The sequence below is a fragment of the Echeneis naucrates genome, chromosome 24, assembly GCF_900963305.1.
Source record: "Echeneis naucrates chromosome 24, fEcheNa1.1, whole genome shotgun sequence".
Lineage (NCBI taxonomy): Eukaryota > Metazoa > Chordata > Actinopteri > Carangiformes > Echeneidae > Echeneis > Echeneis naucrates.
This window is the reverse complement of record NC_042534.1, coordinates 9,430,318-9,449,308: the sequence shown is the minus strand read 5'-3', so window position 1 is coordinate 9,449,308 and position 18,991 is coordinate 9,430,318. Positions and strand designations below refer to the sequence as shown.

Here is an 18,991-nt window from a genome sequence, read left to right as displayed (position 1 = left end):
CAAGGAGGTCGTATTAAGTAGTATTCTTAGCTAACTCAGATCCAGTTCACTATATTTTTGCATTATTAACCATAAACGTCAGTGATCACTGTGAATTTGTGTGTAGACTCTGGAAATTGGAAATTAGTCCAGTAACATTTAATTCAAAACCACAAATGTGAATTGTTGTTAGTGTTGCATAAAGTCTAGGGATCATCAGTGTCATGATCATTTCTGGGTATAATGAATTTCACACATACACTAAATATACTTATCTCCAAACTGTAGGTAACATTCACATTACACGCTGGGTCAGCATCGCATGGGTTTCTTTACATATTATGCAATACTAGTCTAGATCATTCTAAAAATATGTAAATGTTATTATTATTTACGTTCCACAATCTTCTGGCAAAAGATAATGTCAGCAAGCTTCCTGCTCAAACACTGCATGCACTAATACCATAGTGTGTGTCCTGACTCTGCATGTCAATTTCTTCTGTCTCCACCAGACTGGGTGTGTGTGCAAGTGACTGTGGGAGAAATCGTAATTTCCGGGGAGAGGCGGAGAACTGGCTCAGTAATGGTACAGCCTCAGGCCTTACATTGAACTCCTTTACCCAATTCTCAGAGGAGCTGCCTGTACCCAGAATGATACGTGACAGCTGAAAAATAAAAGCTGCAATGTAACAGTGGGTGGAGCCAGAAAAAGAAGTGCCTAGTCACAGGACAGTCACATGTAACCTCCACCACCCTTGAAATTTGGTTGCAGTGTACTCTAGGAAATAAATCTAAAGTGAGCCTGGACTGGTTGGATGCATTATGTAGGTCATTAAAACAGCCCGCCTTGCCAACTCTGTGCATTGATCCATGGGAGGCACATCATTAAGGGGGCCTTCGTCTCCACTTAAAATGTCAAAAAGTACTGTACAGCAACCCTGCTAATGAATATCTCTCGCTCTCTCTAAATTTCCCCCTTCATCCTTCTCACACGTTCAAAATCCAGGTTAAAAGGTTACCAAATACTTTTATCAATTATTTGGTAACTTGTATATGTTTTCTTTCCTAATGTTATAGAGAACAAATTGCTTATCTGTTTTGATGTGAAGTATTCTGGTGACAGTTATTGGATCATTTTCACTAAAAACTAATTTTTAATCTTGCCAGTACTAAACAATTTTGGTTTATGCCCCCCCCCCCAAAAAAAAAAAAAAAAAAAAAAAGCAGGATAATTTTTCCATCTTAAATAGTTTTATTTAACAGTTTCCAAAAGTGTGAAGGGATAAGAACAGGGAAACCGTTTGGTATAACAATGAAGAGGCAGAGAAATTTGAACAGGTATCATTCATTTGGCTTTGACACAAAATAATATCACCTAATATCATGCAGTATGTTGGTCAATAACAACTGCATGACATCACTGGCCAGAGTTGATATGCACCCTCAGGCAGAGGACAGAATGCAGAATAAGAAGACTAAAACAAAACATCTTGTGCAGAAACACCAACCCAAGAATCCGCCCACCATGACTCTCCAATCAGTTGAGTGGACCGTGGCTCATTACAGTGACACAATCTAAAAAGGCCTGGAAACACCCCCGCACTTAAAGCTCAGCAGGAGGGGGGGTGGCCATTATAGAGCAAAGCTATGGTGACAAGATGCGACTTCTGAACACATGCAGCTATAGCAGGAGATGAAATGGAAATAGTAGAGGCACACTGAGAGGAAGAGCTGCATGTCTGCACTCAGCAGATATACAAACACTGCATTACACCCCAGATAACTTAGGGATTCCCCCTCCTCCCACTCCCTTTCTCTCCTCTTCGTGCTTTCATGCACAAACGTTAGAGCGACTGCTCAAATCACTGTTTGCTCAACAGTTCACACTGATTCCACACATTATGCAAAGCTCGCAAGACAGCGAGCGTCTGAGAGCGGAGGCAGACAATGGAGGGAGGCAGGATATGGGAGACAGTGAGATGAGTCAACGCCACCCAGAGACGGACCACAACACAAATGACAAATGACACCTGGATGCCAGACAGTGTTGTTTCCCTAAACTTAAATTCTACCATGAAACCTTGTAATCAACCCAATGCTGCTGGAAGTCAGCATCCAGCTGACTGGGGAAGCAATTAGAGATGGCGCTTAGCACCCAAAACGCTGCAACAGAATCCAATAAGAATGAGCTGTTTCTCATCGAATACTCAATTATGACTCACTGCTACTTTTTAAATAGTGGGTCGACCGCCTGTTGCTGCATGGGTTGTGAGGTAAACGTCTGCATTGGGTTGGGTGGGTTTTAATGGCGGATGGAGGTTGCTTTTGTTGCAGACTCCACATGAAAAACGACTGTGATCAGGCTCGGTCTCCTTTCTTGCAACCTGCTGACTAAAAACTCTCAGGGGAGCAGTCACTCTCAGCCCATTCGTTGCCATGGTAATTAAATGTCAATCAAATGATGACAGGCTTTTTCTACATTAGATTTTACGCCCACACACCAGCACTCAGTCTCACACTTGCCTTATTCGTGCTGAAGGGACAACAGCAAATAAACATAAACATATGTAGGAGGAGTTCAGCAATTGTGTCATGAAAATTATCCAAGCTAATGTTGAAATGATTCAGGTTTTTTTTTTTTTTTCCCATTTCACACAGCCAGGAATAAAATAGCCCATGCAAATTATGTATTCACTTCATTTGCCCCGAGAATTTCATTACATTCATAACTCAGTTTCATTACTACTCTCTTTTCTTACTTTTCTCTCTGCACACATATATATGTATACATATTCCTGTCTCCATTGCTCTCTGTTTTTCAATATTTTCCATTTACTGCCCCCTCATCTCCCTCGTTTCTTTGTTTCTGCAGCTCAGACAGTGTTGCTGAGTCTCAGTGGGGCTGAGCGAAAGTGACCTCGCAATCGAGTGCTAATACAACTGTCATTGCCTGCTGCCTGCCAGGCCCCACCACGGGGACGGTCTGGGGAAAAAAAAAAAAAGCAGAGAAATGAGAGAGGTAGGAGTAAAGATAGAGAGGGCTGTATAAGCAGAAATGTACAGGAACAGGCAAATTGGTTAAAAAAAAACACAAACAAACAAGAGAAGGCACCAAAAATGCAAAACTGAGAGTGGAGAGCAAACATGCACAGTGAGACTGAACTTTTGTCAGTGGAGGCGGCAGAGTGGGGTGCAGAGGCAGACTGCTCAGACCACCATGAGTCACCGAGGTCACTCTGAGACAAGGCTGCACGCTGTAGCATCACGGTCAGCAGGTCAGACAGGTGGATGGCTGAGAGAAGACAATGTTTTCTGCCTCACTCGACACAACAGGATACACAACAGGGTTCCCCTACCGCTGAAAAGCAATATGTAGCTACATGTACCCTGAGTGTCCTGTCTGAACGGACCATTTACCGCAGGACAGTCTCATGTTCTGTCCCAACTGTCCCAATCCAATGAGAGAAAAACAAAAAACCCAAGAATAAAAAAAAAAAAACATATTTGACATTATTAGGATGGCCCCAATCAGTCTGCAAGCATTTGGGGAGGTGTAGGCCTAGATTTTTGAACCCTCACATGGCCAGATAATCTGGACCTCGGACTAGATCTTTCCTCAGGCTGTGAGGAGGAGTTCATGAGGATTGCATCAGCTCAAAACTCCTTCATACTGAGCTCAGATATTAGGCTGTATAGAGCCCTTTAACTACACAAAAGCTTACTCAGAAAGAAAGATAAACTAACGAAGGAATGATTTGGTTTAACTGGGAAAATTTGAATATCTATCACATGTTGTCTTTATTCATCTGTGTGTGAATTTTTGCTTTTTTTTTTTCCACAAAAATTTTCTCCATCACTTCCACTTTCCCAAGTCATCAACATCCATAAGCTCTCATTACTTTTGAACATAATGAACAATGTCACTGTCTGAATTCCTCAAAGTTACTGGTCACCAGAAGCAGTTCAAGGAGATCAAACTCCCATCAACCACTTGCAGACCAATTTGTGGCAGCCTATCCTTTCATACTACCCTAACCTTGATGGATACATCTCATTAATAGAATCTAGTCTTTGCATGTTGCTCACCTTAATGAATACTTTTATAAACCTCCAAATGAAGTCTAGTCATTGAAACACATTTTGATAGAAAAGCTGGCAGAGAGAGTCAGGAGGTTATAGGGAGGTAGACGGAATGAGGCGCTTTTGTCTCCTCATTTCTCCACACATGGCTGGAGCTGAGTGTGTTTCACATGAAAGCAGAGCACTGCCACTGTGCAGCAGCGTTGGTCTGACTGGTCAGCGCTGGACTCCACTATAAATCTGGGTCACGGTTTCTACCAGGCCGTCACGTCATTAATAGCAATACACATATCAGTTGGGTCACAGACCAGTGTAAAAAAAAAACCAAAACAAAAACAACAACAAACAAACAAAAAAAACAACAAATGTGATTGACGTCCTTTCAGTGAGCTCACCAAGAGTCCTCTGCCACATCACATCGTATATTTTGTACTCTTTTTTTGGAGTTTGGTGTCTCTTAGTAGTTTTTTTTTTGTCAGTTTACATTCAATTTGTGTCTCATTGTGGCTGTTTGAAATCAATTTGTCATAGGTTGATTCCCTTTGCAAAATGAAATATTAACATCCACACGTGAGGCCCCTGTTCCCCTTGAGCCACTGGGCCTACTCCTGGTAGGCCTGGTCAGTAATCCAGCTGTTTGATGTGATTACTCCATTAAAATGATGATGTCATAATTTTCACTGTGATCAAATCCCCACAGATTGCTCATACACAGTATCTGTTCAAAGTTGGAAAATTATTAGCTTGCCACTGATCCTCAAGTAATCCTTGAGGAAGATTTTGTCTGCTTTTGCAACCTTTAATCTCCTCCTCTGCTTTCATCGGAAACATCTGATCGCAACTTTGAAATGCTGACAACAAGGCACACAAAAGACACACACAAGCCATAGGTGTAGTGTGTCAGAAGAAAGGAAGGGATGATGTCACCCATTTATTCACAGCTCATACAGTTTGCTTGCCACTGACACAGCTATGATAAACTCAGCAGCCAATTTTGGCACTTGGAAAATGAAGTGCCAGGTTTTTAGTTGTAATTCTGATTGGGAGATGCTGTGCAAGAGCTAATTAAAACTGTACTGGGAGTTCAGCAGCGAATAATTAATTCCATTATTACAGCACTACCAGATGATCTATTTAATAATTCTCACTAAGGAACAAATGAATTTGGAAATTCTCCCTCAAAAAGCAGCAGAGAGACGCAACCTTATAATCAACTTTCTCTGCAGCGTTTTCCTCCAACTTTGAACTTTATCGTCTTCATTCACGGACACACACATACACACACCAGCACCAGCAGTTTGTACTGTGCTGATATTTCCTCTCTCTTGCACACAAACTTATCAAAAAAAAAAAAAAAAAGGTTCAGTGTAAGCCAACGTTAATGACTAACTGGACATTTTGAAAAGTCTTACGAAAATGAATGTTTTGGCTTAATTAATATCACAGTGTCTCTGGCAGGGACAGGTGTAAATGAAACCTGACACATCAAATCATCATCAACAGTCCAAATCCAGGAGTAGAACACATAAATACATAACCCAGCATGTACACGCAGTCACACACAGTCAGCTGAAGTGTGAAAATTACTGCACAGCATTTTGACTTGATGTGAATCAGGTATGTGCAGTTATGCAGATGGCGGAATGATTGTGGCCAAAAGAGAAAAAAAAAAACCTCAACTCACAAGACTTATTAGGATTCAGGGATCATGAGAAATCCTGTAAGTGTAAACAGTTTAAATGAAACACAGTTGCAGTCTTGTGTAAGTGAACATTTCTAACTGTCTAAAATGCATCTCTGAGTGACTGTATCTTTCCATTTATTCGCTTTTAAGACAAATACTGTACAAAATGTTCTCTGCAGATGCAGGATTTCTAAAAAAAAAAAAAAACATAACTGGATAAACACTGGAATTTTAGGTAAATAAATAGGCTATATACATATATATTCTTTTTGCATGAATCCTCGTATAAATTATTATTATTCTGTACCTGCAATAAGTATGTGGTCAATTTATTTTCACCCATGCATCGAGGATTCCCTCCACAGTTCATGTTAACAGTGAAGTTTGAGGAGAGTAGGCTGAAATATTCTGAGATTGTGATGATTAAAGGTTGTTGTCAGCAGCTACATGAAGGGGGAGAGACGCTCTGGAGACAGCAACAGTGACAGACACCTAACTCATCCCCCCCTCCTGCATTCATGTCTGTGTTCCTGTAAGTGCTCGGTAAGACACTAACTAAAGAGCTCATTACAAGAGTAGAATATACTCTCAGCGCACACACGCTTGTGAAGTGATCACAGTGCAGATTTTATGTCTGCTGTCGGCCTGTGGTGCATGACAGAGCTGCATATTGCTCCGTGTTTTGTTGCATCCACTTGTCTTCAAAGAGCAAAGATTTGTGCCCAGTGGGGAGGTGAGTGAGAGGAGAACTCGGCCAAGCCAAGAAAGACAAAGACCAGTCTACAATCTCTGGTGGAAGCGAGGGAAAAATGCCAGAGAGGACAAAAAGAACAAACAAACACTCCCCCAACATTCTCTCTTTTGGATATGAATGGTTTGGGAAAAACCTCAAAGTCCTGCTCAGAGAACACATCAGGAAAGTACCAAAGAAATCAATAAACAGACACTCAAACATTTGACAGTGTTTCTTGATTTTGAATTCCCAAGGACCTCTCTCCTGCAAACTAAAAGAATTCCTGTGCCATCCTTTTTTCTTTTTTTTTGCCTTGCATTCGGATAAATGTTAAGCTTATTTCAAAAGGCTCCGTGATTAAACATCCCGTTAATCTCGTCGCGTTCTACATAAAACTCCACAGAGCATAAATCCATTTATTGCAAAATATGAGGGCAGGCAAACACAGAAAGAAGGGTTGCCATCAATTTCAGGTTGAGAATGACAACTATAAAAAGACTAGCAGTGTAAAGAAATGTGTTTGCCTGTCGCTATTCACGAGGTTAAAAATCTGTAAATTAGCAATATGCCTAATCAGGAATGCAGCATGTATGGGTGAGGAAAAAAAAGATGTATATATGTCTGTTATATTATGTCTGTTTGTGCGTCTATCTCCTTGCCCAAGCATGAAGAGTCTATGTGATGTCATAAATAAATAACAGCCAATAGTCTTTACTTAATTAAAAATAGATGCAAAGCATTGGGTCCATTTGTGTCCTTACGATAATTTATTATGTGTAAAGTAAATAGCAGCAACAGCTCTAAAGGACATTTACGGTGCAGTTTTGGTTGTTTCTTCCAGACCTGTAATCCATATGGAAGCAAGGGAGTCACAGAAGCAGTTTTTAAACTGTTATGTCCCTTAAAGGAATACTGGACTAATCCATTCAGACACGGTGGCTGAAATTATCTCACTGACTCCATTTCATCCTGAAACCACTGCAGAGGAAGAAAAAAGTGGAATAATATTCACACGTGTTCAGAAATGTTCAGTGTTCAATGTTGAACACATCTATGTTGCAGGGCAACACTGTATATGAACATCTTCGGCATACAAGGCACCCACGTTGTTGTGATTTGAGAGTGAGTATGAATCTTTAGGCGACATTTACCAAATGGGACGTATGGACACAGTTAGACACAGCAGTTGGACTGCATCTATAATGTTTAGGCGCTCGTTGTACTGGGTGCATGGTGCACAGACCATCATGTCACTTTCCTCTTTGATGGCACAGCCGTATCTTTTTTTTTTTAAATGCACAAACTCTTTGAGCAAACATTCCATCCAGGAGTCTCTAATGCTCTGATTAAAAACATGACACCATGCCCTTCTGCAGAACTTGAGGGCAACACTTCAGACGTTTTACACTATACCATATGAGATGTGTCAAGGACCTCTCAGAACTCGACATAGCATAAGCAAAAGAACATTAACACCTCCTATACATGCACTCACAAAGACACACACGTGTCAGCATAAATGTATGCACATTGTACAGTGTGAATAAGAGACAGGTGGCTGAAGTTATAAGTGCCATTATAAGGAATGGTGACATACTGACAGTGTATTTTAATACCCTGCAGGGTCTGAAGCACACAGGCTACTGGTAATGTCTAATTTACTTTGATGGTGAACAGACAAGGAGTAAGGCTGCAGTGGAAACAAAACAAGCAATAAGAGGAGAAAAAGACTGATGGAGACCATGAGGGAAGAGAAGTAGCAAATAGAATTCAGTGAAAGAGCAAATTCAGATAGAAACGGAGGCAGATAGGCGGTGAAGAATCAGAGCACAGAAAGAAAAAGTAAATAGGAAGCACAGAAAACAGCTGAAGGATACTTGGTATGGACCCAATCCCTGTCTGGCATGAAGAGGTGGTGATGTGTGACATCGAGCTGATCACTGCTGGACTCCTGAGCTGATGACCTCTCTACTCTGATGGGCTCAGGTCCCCATCAAGAACCCAATTTAGCTCTCCTGACTTGCTACGGTCAGAAAGGAAAAAGCTGCCCATCCACCATCATGAGAACGAAGGGAAGGACACAGGAAGGAGAGTGATAGACTGCTGAGCAGGAGGCCTGAATATGGGCTGTTCTAAATATGAAAAGACCCCTAATGTTATGTGTGCCAGATCAGATTCTCATAAGGAATGTAATGAGCGAAAAAACTAAAAATCCACAGTGAGAAACAGTATCGAGAGATTAAGCTTCACATTTTCAGAAATATGCTCATGACGGTATGCTTAATTTGAAACTGTACCCAGAATGCAGCTATCTTAGCCCAGCATAAAGACTGAACTCAGAGGAACAGCTAGCCCTTTCTAAAGGCAACAAAATCTGTCTAATATAATCTTCATTTTGGACTGAGAGTCAAATAAGTGAATTTCCCAAATTCCCCAATCTCTTCCTTTAAGGTTTCTTTCGGTTAACAACTGGCAATTATCTCTTCCACAAGCTACACCTCCAGATGCATTTATAATGAATAACAAAATAGTTAAAGTTGATATAAAATATGGCAAAAAAACCCCAAAACTATTCTATCCCTCGTGGCAAAAGTTCTGATGATCTTTTCTGATGAGATTCTAAATATGAGCTAATTCAGTAATTTTGTGTCAGCAACAACCTGCTAAGTGTTTTTGTTTCCATGTTTGCAGATACAGATCTTGAAGAGAACGTTTGCCTGTAGCCATGATGTTGTCACACTGGGTTTGAATAGTTTTTGTCATAATTTCCTCTCATTCCCGTGTTTGCATTGGTGGCATGCTGCTTAGTGAGCTGAAATGGCACACACGCTCTGCACAATGGTGCTGATTTTGTGAAATGAGTGTGCTCTTTTGACTTTGCATGCACCATGTCTTCATACTCCCCATTTCTGAGTGAGTCTAACAGCTCACTAAGCAGGGTCCCACCATGCAAATACGAGAATGAAGAGACGACTGCAAATCCCTGCAACAGACAGTTTGAGAGTGAGAGAAAAATAATGGAGCTGTTCAATTATTTATAAGCAGAGATTGTCTGTTTATCAAACTGACGCCTGGAGCGTCGACAATGATTAGATTCAAACAGTGGTGGTCTTCTCCGAGCAGTGCTGATGCAGCTTCCAAGACACAACCAAGATATGAATAAAACACAAAAATCATCAAAAAGAGCTGAGAAGAGGGTGTGTGTCCATGTAGTTGTCTGTGCCGAAGCCGAAGCTCATCAACTCATGAAGTTACACAAATTCTATTTTTATTTAGATTGAACATATTAGATATGACGGCAGCACGAAGGCAGAGTGGTTAGAAGTGTTGCCCCACAATAAGAAGGTCGCGGGTTCGGCTGCCAGGCCTCGGGCCTTTCTCCTCGCGTTCTCCCTGCGGCTGTGTGGGTTTCCTCTGGGCACCCTGGTTTCCTCCCACCGTCCAAAGACGTCATGTTTGGATTAATTGGTGACTCTCTATTGTCTGTACGTTTGAGCGTGAGTGTGAGTGGTTGTTTGTCTCTGTCTCTCTCTCTGCGTGCGATGGACTGGTGACTTGTCCAGGGTGCACCCCGACCACGTCAAATGTGAGCTGGGATTGTCTCCAGAAGATTAATGAATGAATATTAAATAGGACTACAATTAAGTTAAGCTCTCCACAAGCGTTTTCCTTAAAGCTGCACAACAAGAGGTGAAAACAAACCAAAGCAAGAAGCTTTGTTTGACAGTGTTACAGCTGCCCCCCCCCCTTTAAGCAAGTCATTTCCTTCTTGGTCATCCAACATTTTTTATGATCTTGTGCATTATATTCGCTCCTACCATGAGTACTACTGTCTCTTTTCCAGTGAAACGTGTTTTTTTAATGAAGAGGCTATGCAAATATGGTTCAATATAATTATGATCACAACTCTTAAATTCACTCTTACTTTATCATTGGCCTGAGACCTGAGAGACCAGCCTTAGTATTTGACTTCCTTCACATAACTAATTGAATGTATGTTTGCACACTTGTATGTGAACGGCTGCAAAGTGAAACCTGCGCAGCTCTGTGCAGCTGGTTGTGAAATCTCAGTGGAATTTCCAGCATCAGTAACATGTTCATTATAAAAGGGGATTTGATTCTGTGGTAATATCAAAATACTATTTTAATGCACATTTAAAGACCTTTCAAATGTTGGTTATAACATTTCGCTTTTTGAAATGTTTTGTATTGATTGGCTCTATTGTGTGCAGTCTTTTCAGCAGAGTGTATATAAATGCCTGCAAAAAGCTTCAGATCTAAAGGAATGGCATGTAGTGTGAGAGGATAGCCATTAAGCCACAGGTTGGCTCAATAACAAGGTGTAACAGTTCCCTGCACAAATTAGACATTTTGTCAGAAAAAGGCAGCAGAAATGAATAACTACAGGGACAGCTTAATGTGGGAGATATGAAATGGGCTCTGTGGGGAGTAAAAGATGGGTGGTATGGCAGGATAAGGGAGGCAGGCAGGGAGGAGTTGTATGGGGCAAGATCCAGATGCTCCAGTTTCCTTGACAGAAATGGAGGTCAAATGCAGCTTTATGTGAAGCCAACAGAGAGAGAGAGAGAGAGAGAGAGAGAGAGAGAGAGAGAGAGAGAGAGAGAGAGAGAGAGAGAGAGAGAGGCACAGACATAAAGAGAAAGATGGAGGGGAGGGAGCTCCATTGATGACTTTAACTAGTGGTTAGGGACCAAGCTTTTGAGCACACAGTGAAGACAGTCTCTAACAATGGCAAATAAGGAGAGAATAAGACCGGGGAGCACACAGTGTGGTGTCTCCTTCCAAGATGGATGGAGGGGGATAAAAAGCTTATGATGAGACTAAGAACATTAATAGGTGTAAGTGATAGGGAGGGATAAAAATAAAAACATATGTTAACTTCCTTGGGAGGACAGATGGTAATGTGGTGGCTTGAGCTTGTGAGGAGCACTAATGGAAAGAGAGGGTGTATTGGGAGAACACACGAGGATATTAAATAGTACATCTGGAAGTGTGGGACTCACCTGTTTCAGGAGAAAGGGAGGCATAAATATACATTAGGAATATAACTATTAGGCCGGGAACTGCAGATGAAAAATGTTACTTGTGCGTGAGCGTTTAAACTTGCTCCTCTGGGTGCAACACACTGTGCGGTAATGTAGGAAACTATACATCACACGACATGCCCTGTGTTTGTTGTGAAGTGGTAACAGGAAAGATTAAGAGTTTTGTCTCAAGGAAAAGGGGAACAATAGACAGTTGTAGGGAGAACTGAGAATTGAACTGATGCAGCCAATATAGCCGCCAAACAGAACGAGGCACACAGCAAACTGAACAAACAACAGACTTCAAAGTCAATAAATCCAACATCACCATGAGCCAAGTTCTACAAGCATGTAAGCTACAACTGTAGCAAGCAGAAAAGAAGAGTGTAAACATGTTAGCATACACAGGAGCAAATTGGAAAAATGCTCTGAATCTGGCAAATATGTGCCTAATCAAATTTCAAGGATAAGCTTGGCTTCGAAATACTGTCCACAAATCCCAATAAAATCGTCCCTTGATATTTTCTGACTCTCCTGTCCTTTCAGTGCCCTCCCACCCCAATGGATCCTCCCGAAGACATGAAATCGCTGGAGATGGGCCATTAAATACGGTTACTGTGAGCACATAGTGTATTTTGGGGGGAAACTGGGGATTAATACCCATGTAGAGGTATTCTGAATATTCCTGGCAGGAAAGTGTCAGCGAGCCCATCTCAAAATAAACCACTGAGCCCATATTCAATGCGATGAAGGGCCGTGCCAACCAGTGGTTAGGTGTCATATCAGGCTCATAGACAGATTGGACTCACAGAGCAAACTCAACACAGGTGACAAATTCAGTGCTCTTTAATTCAGTGCAAGGGTGCAGAGGTGGAACAATCGGGCAAAGGTATCACAGTCACTGGGCTAAGCTCAGTGGTGAAAAGATGGGCAAACATAGAAGCACCTGGGACTGACAAGAAGGGGGTTTCAAAACAAAACGGGAAGTGTCATGCAGAGACTTAAAAAAAAAAAAAAACTGACTTCATGAGCCGTGACTGCTCACTGATTTGTTTTTAATAGTTCTTGGATGACACTAGATATCTATGACATAGAGGAGAACTTTAACTACATCAGAAATTATAACAGTAGGTTTAATGAATAGTTTGTTTTTCTTTTTTTCATGGGATCATTTGACAATGAAAAATGTCAATAGGCTTCTCCTTTACTGATCCCACAGTCCAAAGAAATCCGTTTAGGTTAACTGGTGATTCTAAAATGGCCGGAGGTGTGAGTGTGAGTGTGAATGATTGTGCGTCTGTATATGTTGCCCTTGTAATAGTCTGGAAACCTGTCCAGGATGTATCCCGCCCTCTCCTGGAACATTAGCTCGGATTGGCTGAAGCATCCCCTGCAACCTTGATGCATTGGCAGTTGAAAATGAATGAATGATCCTGTTGTTACAAAGACACGTTCTGCAACTAAAGCACTCACAGTCTATATCTATGTTTATGAGCACCGCACTGATTAGAAAAACAGAAGTTGTCAGACTTGCTTCTCTGTGCTCCAAGGGTCAAAGTCCAGGAGAGGACTCAGCCAGGGGACTGTAGGAGGACTTCATTGTCCATTGGCTGTACCACCTCCCTCTGATCTAAGGACGTAAAGAAACAGGACATGGAAATGTGTAATTCTGCCAAGGTGTGTCCCTGTGGGCAAGGAAGCGGCTGTGCTGTGAGACTGCATATAAGGAGGTATATAAAAAAGGAGCACTCCTCTATTCCCCTGAGGTGCGGTTTGAGTATGTGCGCGTACACACATCTGTGTGATCTGCATACAAATGTCTGTCTGGTAACCCTTCTGCTCATGTGCTTGGTATTCTTTCATGAGTGCCAGACCATCTCTGTCTGTTGACCAGTGAGGCAGCAAGGATGCAATATCAGGGCCTTCAGGCTTTAACAACAAAATACAGTTTTTTCTCAGGAGGTAGGCCTGAGGCAGTTAAATCAAGCATCATCGTGGGCTCTTTATACCCATTCATTCACCCTGAACTGAATCTAAGAGCTCTCTGCAGTCACAGCTGATGTTATCATCTGTAGAAATGGCAATGCAATTGGCTAATGTCTTGGCTTCTTACTCATTTAATGTTTTACCCACGTATACAAGTAAGGTCACAGATTCATTCTGCTAAAACGTTTCCTATCTGTCAAAGATTCTGATGAAGACATGTGGTCCAGTTTGTCTCAATGCACTGGACTGAAACTCTCTTCTTTCTCTTTTCCTCTGCCTCGAATTCAAGCACATATTTCAGCGTCATTTATAGCTTTCTGTCTCTGTGGTAGGTTCCTTGTCTTGCATTCAGACGGTATCCTCTGTCTCATAATTGGAGGTTTGCTCTTAGCACTGGATTTAAAGGTTCACCCTGTTATCAGTGCTAATGAGAAAATGAGCAGTGTTTCACTGATATGTTTCGAAGCAGCAAAAGAAGTTTGTATTTATTTTAACACCTTTTTTTCCTTATAAAATGAAATGCGCCAGGATTAAAAGAATATTCTTTTTCATATGCATTTACAACAGTGGAAAACAGAGATTCTCAAGCCCTATTTATTCTGCCAGCCTTTTGAATAAGCAGCCCAGTAATATTCAGCTATCTATTACTTGCCTCCTTCACTTCAAAAATACTCTAGTGCCTCAACTGTGGTGGGAACAAGATGTTCCCATCTTTTGCCATTTTTAACTCCAAATACAAAATTATATGGACTGTCACCAATTTATCCGAGCCTTCATCTTTCATCCTCTCAGCTGTTTTTTTTTTTTTTTTTTTTTTTTAGAACTTGACAAGGCAGCTGGTTGCATTGTATCATCTCGATGTCTTGCATCATTGCATGTACAAACCTTCTTTTGGCAACTACAAGCAGTCCAGCCAGCCAAGAGGGGCTTTTGTCGACTCCTTCCCAGTCTGTATTAATATTTACCAGACTTGGAAACAGAGGCAGATGTCAACTATGAGGCAGTTTTTTCGTGTTACACGATGGAGAGCCCACTCTTTTTTTGGACTGAAGTGTAATCCAAGCACCAGATTTATTGTGTCAAAGCATATTGCATAGTTGCAAGAGGGAGTCCCTTCATCCTTGGCTCATCCAGAACTGGAGAATTGCTGGATAGCAAAAATAAAAATCACAGTTTCAGAAATACAATAACAAGAACTGAAGAAATTTCAGAGATTTAAGAAAGGTTATGTGCCAACTTATTGAGCAGTCCAAATGCAGTCCTATATAACCCATACACTAAGACTGTACGCAAGATTTTCAATTTCAGCTTGATTTCCATCACTTCTTTCCTCCGATCTGGAACTTTCTGTGCTTTTATACAATGTCAAACAATCACATACTTCTCATGGACACAACATAACATCATGAAACTCAACAGGAAAAGCTTGCAAACATAAAACATCAAATTCAGTTGGCCAAGTGTACAGTGTACACTGTGTACAGCAGCTGAGTGAACAGTCAAGGAGTGGCCTTATCTCCACAGGCTGTTCTGCTCAGATGTTTGAATGTGCCCTTGATACAATATCGAACCAAGCATAGTTTAGGAAATCAAGGCATTAGACATCTCCTGGGTATCATTTTCATCAAAGTTAGGATGCTGTGCAACACACCATTGCCAGAGACTATGACCCTGACACACAATGAATCAATGCACAGTCCTCATATTAATCATCTACACACACCCTCAGCGAAGTTAATTTGATGCAATCAAAAATAGAATACAAAGACAAAGTAATCTTTGAGTCAGGATTACAGCACTGAATATTATATTTAAAAAAAAAAAAAAAAAAAGAGTAGAACAGTGATTTCAGGTAGGACAGCTCCACAGTCGAACGACAAATAAATACTAAATCATCTACAGAATAATGTAAATCCAGATTACACAATCAATGTAGGAACTGAGGAATCTAATGTTGTCCAGGACAGACAGAGCAATTCACTGACCAACTTTGAAGTACAGTTTACCTTTAAACTTTATACAGTCGCTGAGGAAATGGTGCCATGAGGGCATCTTAATAGTTGAATCATTTGAAATATTGAATTACTGCATGCATTTAGAGTAATGGTTGTTTGTCTCTGTGAGTCTCTATATGTCAGCCCTGCCATAGACTGGCGACCTTTCCAGGGTGTACCCCACCCTCGCCATGAAGGTTAGCTGCGACTGGCTCCAGCACCCCCTGCGACCCAGAATGATAAGCATTTGAAAATGAATAAATGAATGTATTTAGAGTTTGGTATCAACATACAGAAGCTTTCTTTGAGTCAGAGAAATGTAAGAATCTACTAATGCTAGGTGTTTAATGCTCACTGCTCAGTCTGAAAATTGCTTATTCTGATACATTTACCCAGATGTACATTTAAAAAACACAGAAGAGGACAACACCCTAGCCAATTCTGTAGGGATTTCCCATAAAAAAAAAAAAAAAAAAAAAAAAAAGAGCTTCCCAAATTTTCTGCATGGATTTCCTCAGGGGGAGGAGATGGATGCAGTTCTTTCTCAGTCAGACGCTAATTTGGGTTTACACTGATTAAGCTGTCCATCGCACTGCCAGGAGACCTCCGTGTATGTGTGATCCACTCTGTGCCTGAGCGTATGTGAGTGGAATCTCTAAAGCTTAAGGAGACACCGTCAGCAGCGCCGGTGATTCACAGGCAGAAAGGACATGAAAGAGCTGTATGGAGCCAGCGATGTAGTGGGATTACAGCCGGGAGAGGAACCTTCTCCATACTGTCAACACTTAACAAGGACACAACAAGTCTGGTTATTCTGTCATCAACTCAGTCCTCAGGTGCATGGGGGAAAAAAGCTAATTGAAAGTAGAATTGGAAATAGAAGCGAGTAATGAGACATGATGAGGAAGTATTTCTGACTCCTGTCAGCACTTCATCTAGTCTTCTCACATTAATGGAGGCAAAATAGTCCACCCAATGACGCTGCATCTTGTTAAGAATGTGCAAGAATGGAAGAAATGGAAAAAGGTTTTGATACACTGTTTATTATACATTCATAGCCAATAATACTTTGTAGCATGATAACATACGCTACCTATTGGCAGGATGGTCTTTCACAGTGGCTAATAATCTCTAGATCAAGTTTTAGCCCTGTGGGTCTGAGGTTGTGAACTCTCACTAAGATGACAAGAGCAGCTTTTGACCCCTAACCCCAAACCAGCAGCCAGGCAGATCATGTCTGAAGGGAAACAGTGGCCTGGCAATGATCTCTTGCCCCAGGCTTTGTGCTGCCACAATATGCACACCAGGACATTATGTTTCCTCGAGTTTCTTATGAGCAAGATGCAGTACTCTTGCTTCACATTCTGATTCAGCCTGGTCCGTTTTTTACCATGATACCGGAAGCTAGTGAAAATGAATAGTTTCAAGTACTGCAACCTGGTTTGGCTATTGTCCCTTAAACACTGTGGGTAGAAGTCCTGCTGTCCTGAATACGCACCCGAAGGTTTTTCAAGAAAATCAAATAAGCGTCCTTCGAAAACACCAAAAGCCATGTCATGGCCCAATACAGGCTCACAAATGTGACCACGAGCATTAAGCAGCATATTTCTAACACAAATACAGAAGTTGCAATTTATGGGACGTTATGTGGTATAGGTTATTGGAACAGTTACCAAGCAACCAGCAACAACAACAGCTTATTCCCAACCAGCATTTGGTCCAACATACAATCCCTGTTAAACCGCAAACTGTTGTTTTTACACTCCTGTTCATACACACATTAAACAGCCAAAATATAACATCAGTATTGACATTTAGATTTGCTACTTTGCACATTTCCTTCCCTCTGTTTCTTGTCTTAGTGCTAAGACAGGTTTATTGAGTGCAGGTCCCTAACCTTGTTTTTCCCAGACATTAAAATGTGTGTCAACAAAACTAATAAAAATAATCCCCATAATATTGTGATTTTCCAAATTTCTAAACTACTATCTTACATGACATAGACAGCATTGGCCTTTTTCCCCATCGTGCATGTTGGCATGACATGTCATAACAGCACAGCTTTAAACATGCCAGCGGGCCAGAGCACACAACACCAGAACTCTTAAGAAACACAAATCTGAGTAAAATATACCACAATGAATGCAACCATTCATACCTATACTTTTCTGTGTTTTCAGAGTAGGCACATAATAATATCTGCCCCTGAGGACCAGCACCAGCCACCTGTCAGGTATCCACCTCCCAGAACTGTGCCTTATTTGTAAAAAAGTTGGTTACTGAAGCTTTTGTGAACCATATAACCAACATAACCAATGTCTTTCACTAGATGCCACTTAATAACACCCCCCATGCTTTCATCCCACAAAACAGGAGTGAAATAAACAACAGAACCACACTGGAGTAAATACACTCGAGCCAATACAACTGCAGCTAATCGATACAGCAGCCTTCAGGTGAGTCTGATGAGGAATGAATAGTGGATTGTCTCATTCTGGGAAAACCCATTTTGACAGGGATGCAGGGATGCAAGGCATGTACTAAATTTAACTTGAACCTCAGAGTGAAGCTCTTTTCAAGCACATAGTCAGGAAATTAGGCTCATTTTTAGGCCAAACTGTGAGATGAAACTGGATGAGAAGGTATCTCATGTAAAGCCTCTGGCAATTTCTTTTTCTTTTTTATTCAAAAGGTCAATGAATTCCAGTTGAGATTTTACTCTTGGTGTGAGAAAGTGAGTATTTTAGCCTGTGGCACAAATACTCTCCTGTATTAAACTCCAAGACAATCATGACTTAGACAAGCCATTTCTATGACGAGCTGTCAAACACCAAACCTCTGTCTCTAATACATAAAAACAGGACAAGAAAACCTCAAAGACAGGATGTGATGGCTCGACCTGTTCCACTGGAGTCAGTTCCTCCACATTTGTCAGCCGCTGGCAGTCCACCTCGGAGCAGCCTTCATGCATTACTTTTTTTTTCCATTAAATGCCAGCCACTGCGTCTGTCTGCACCAAAACACTCTCACACACACAAAACAACAACAACAACAACAACAAAAACAACTGGCTGCTCAGAAGCCCCGACTGAGCGGTCTAAATGGAGAAGATGAGCAGCGCGCACCGCTGTCATCTTTCCTACGGTGGCCGCTACATGTCACAGGTTACGCGCAGAGACGTACACCTTCAGTATCGCACCGATTTGTGTGTGTATGTGTGTGTGTGTGTGTGTGTCTGTGTGTGCGGACGAAGCGCGGATTTCTGCTGACCAAACGCGTCGCAGAGGAACTGATGACATCATGTCTGTGGGGAGAAGATGTAGTTTTGGAAACAGATGCTCGTCTGGCCTCCAGTTGGAGAGTTGGAGTAGCCGATTTGATGCAGGGGGGGGGTGGGGGACGGAAGAGACAGTGTGCGCTGTGATGTGAGCGAGCGAGCGAGCGCGCACGCACACGCACACACACACACATCAGTTTACCTGTCCCTCTT

At 41.6% G+C, this 18,991-nt stretch overlaps 1 protein-coding gene across 1 annotated transcript in view; it reads right to left on the bottom strand.

Annotated features, from left to right (window-relative positions):
* Positions 1-18,991, bottom strand: part of xkr6b (XK, Kell blood group complex subunit-related family, member 6b) — a 42,212-nt gene that overhangs the window by 22,229 nt on the left and 992 nt on the right. The gene's annotated exons all lie outside the window — the stretch shown is intronic.